A 2,816-nucleotide genomic window follows, 5' to 3' on the forward strand; every position below is an offset into this window, starting at 1 on the left:
GATGGTTTTGAGTTGTGGTGCTGGCGAAAAATGCTGAGAGTACTGTGGACTGCTAAAAGAACTAACAGATCTGTCCTGGAGGAAGTGCAGCCAAAATGCTCCTTGGAAGCGAACATGGCCAGACTTCATCTCACTGCTTTGGTCATGTTGTCAGAAGGGACCATTCTCTGGAGAAAGATGTCATGCTTGGTAAGGTGGAAGGTCAACGAAAGAGCGAAGGCCTCAACAAGATGGATTGACGCAGTATCTGCAGTGATGGGCTCAGATAGTAGGGATGGTGAGGCTGGCACGGGACCAGGCAGTGTTTCGTTCTGTTGTACACAGGGCTGCTATGAGTCAGAGGTGACTCAACGGCACATAACAATAACAACATACTGTGTTCATGGATGGGATGACTTAACATAGTACAAATTTCAATTTTCCACAAATTAACTGATAATACTCAAAGTAATCTCAATCAGTATACCAGCTAGGACTTTTTTTCAGAAAGTTAACAAACGTATTCTAAAATGTATTTGGAAAAATAAGTCATGATACCTAAATCATTATTGAAGAAGAAAAACAAAGGGTTATTTGTCCAGCCACATAATAAGGTATAGTACAAAGTATACCTTAAGATTCTATACTTACAAAGATTATTACAGCATAAGGAAGTTACAGTTTTATAAAGTATAAAGTCATAATTTTACAATTTTTGTATTAGGTAAGGATCCCTTTCGTTTTTCTTTTTCGGGAAGTTATAAAAGACATTGTATTGGACTCCTAGCATTGCTCTAACAAAGTACCACAAACTGGGTGACTTGAGCTGAAATCCTTTGCCCCAGAGCTCTGGAGGCTGGAAGTCCCAGCTCAAGGGGTCGGCCATGTCGATTCCTCGGACGCTCTCAGGGAGCCTCGGTTCCTGCCTGTCTCCCAGCTTCTGGTGGCTCCCGGCACTCATTCCTGGACTTGCAGCCACCGTGTCATAGGCCTTTCCTCTGTTTTGCTCTCTGTGCATCTTCTTTTACAGTGACATCCCTCAGATGTGATTAGGACCCACCCTGCTCCAGCATGACCTCGTGTTAACCCAACTGACAGCCAAAGTTCACATCTCGGGCACGGGGGTTAGGACCTGGACAGATGCTCTGGGGGGACAAGACTCAGCCGTCACACCCACTGATGCAGGGAGCGCAGAGGGAGATCCACTCACAGATGCAACTTTGTTGGGGGTTGAATTGTGTCCCCAGAGAGATGCTGAAGTTCTAAACACCCCACCCCACCTCCATAGCTGTGAACATCGCATTTCCCAGGGTCTTGGCAGATGTTACCAGCTAACGTGAGGTCCCACTGGAACCATGAATGGTCATTTGTAAAAAAGGAAACCAAACCGGTTGCCCTGGAGTCTGTTCGGACCCATGGTGACCCGCCATGTGCTCCACAGGGTTTTCACAGCTGGCTTTCGGTTAATAGCTGCATGCTTAATTGTTTGCAGCCCAAAACCAAAATGAAACCCACTGCCATCAAGTTCATTCTGAACCACAGTGACCCTACTGGACAGAGTAGAACTGCCCTATAGGGTTTCCAAAGCTGTAAATCTTTACGGAAGCATGATGCCTGATCTTTCTCCTAGGGAGTGGCTGGGGGTTCAAGCCACCAACCTTTTGGTTAGCTGCTGAATGTTTTAACCACTGCACCACCATAGCTCCTTCCCAGGATACCGTGTGAAGACAGAGCTGCAAGCCAAGGAACCCCTATAGCCAGCCACCAGAAGTTGGGGGAGAGACAGGAATTGACTCCTTCAAAGCCTCAGAGGAAACCAACACTGCTGACACCCTGACTTGGACTCCCAGCCTCCAGAATCATGATGTTAAAAGATGCTGGAAACTACAGCTGGCACCATTCAGCAACAAGAAGGTCTGAAAGAGCAGTGACCCAGTGACCGTTAGGAAAGGAAGAGGTGTGAGGCAGGACGGAGCAGGCCACCTCTAGGGCCGTGGACAGTGGAAGCTCAGCGCTTGCGCAGTGGGCTCAGTGCGCACCGCTGGGGCGAGTCACTGAAGGAGCGGCCTATCCGTGCGACTAATGAAGGGAGAAGGAAAGCCCGAAAATAAAGTGGGGTCTTACCCTGCAGGCAGCAAGTGTGGACGCTCAGGGCCAGACGAGCTGAGCCCCAGATCCAAACTAAAAGGCAGGTAATGCAGTTGTCCAGAGGAGGCAGGGGGCAGTTGGGACTTGAAGGTGAAAGGCATGGAGGGCCTAGAGGTGGCAGGGAGCCCTGGCAGGAGGCACCAAGACCCCCAGGTTCTGCCCCAGGGGCTGGCACAGCAGGGGCTTGCAGTGTCTGTGGACCCAGGTCAATGAGTGGACAGAGAGATGGGGGCGGCGAGGAGGTGCGGGCTGGAGAGAAAGAAGGGACACGCGTGGAGGTAACCTCTGCGGGGGACGGGGGAGCGGGGCTGGGAGGCGGCTCCCCACACAGTGTCGCGGCCTGGCTGCCCGAGCCTGGGGGGCGTCCAGCGCTCCTGGCCTGGGTCCTAACAGCCCAGTCACAGTGGGGCCCTGAGAACCGGCGGGGGCGCGTGGGGGGCGGACTCCGCGTGCGGAGGTGGCGGGGAAGGCGGCCCCAGGGAGCGAGCCTGGTGGGGGCCGGCCCAGCCCTGCCGCGTGCCCTCCCCGCCGCCGGCCCCCACCCACGCCATCCCGAGGAAGAAGGGACTCCCAGCACGAGGAACTCCTTACATTTCAGCCAAATTTTTTTTGCAAAGTCATCGCCGACGCCGCATCTGCGTGGGGGGCGGAGCCAGCGCCGAGTCGCCGCAGGTAAACAGGCCCCCCCC

The sequence above is a fragment of the Orycteropus afer genome, unplaced genomic scaffold (assembly GCF_000298275.1).
Source record: "Orycteropus afer afer isolate SDZICR_OR568_19922 unplaced genomic scaffold, OryAfe1.0 scaffold00471, whole genome shotgun sequence".
Lineage (NCBI taxonomy): Eukaryota > Metazoa > Chordata > Mammalia > Tubulidentata > Orycteropodidae > Orycteropus > Orycteropus afer.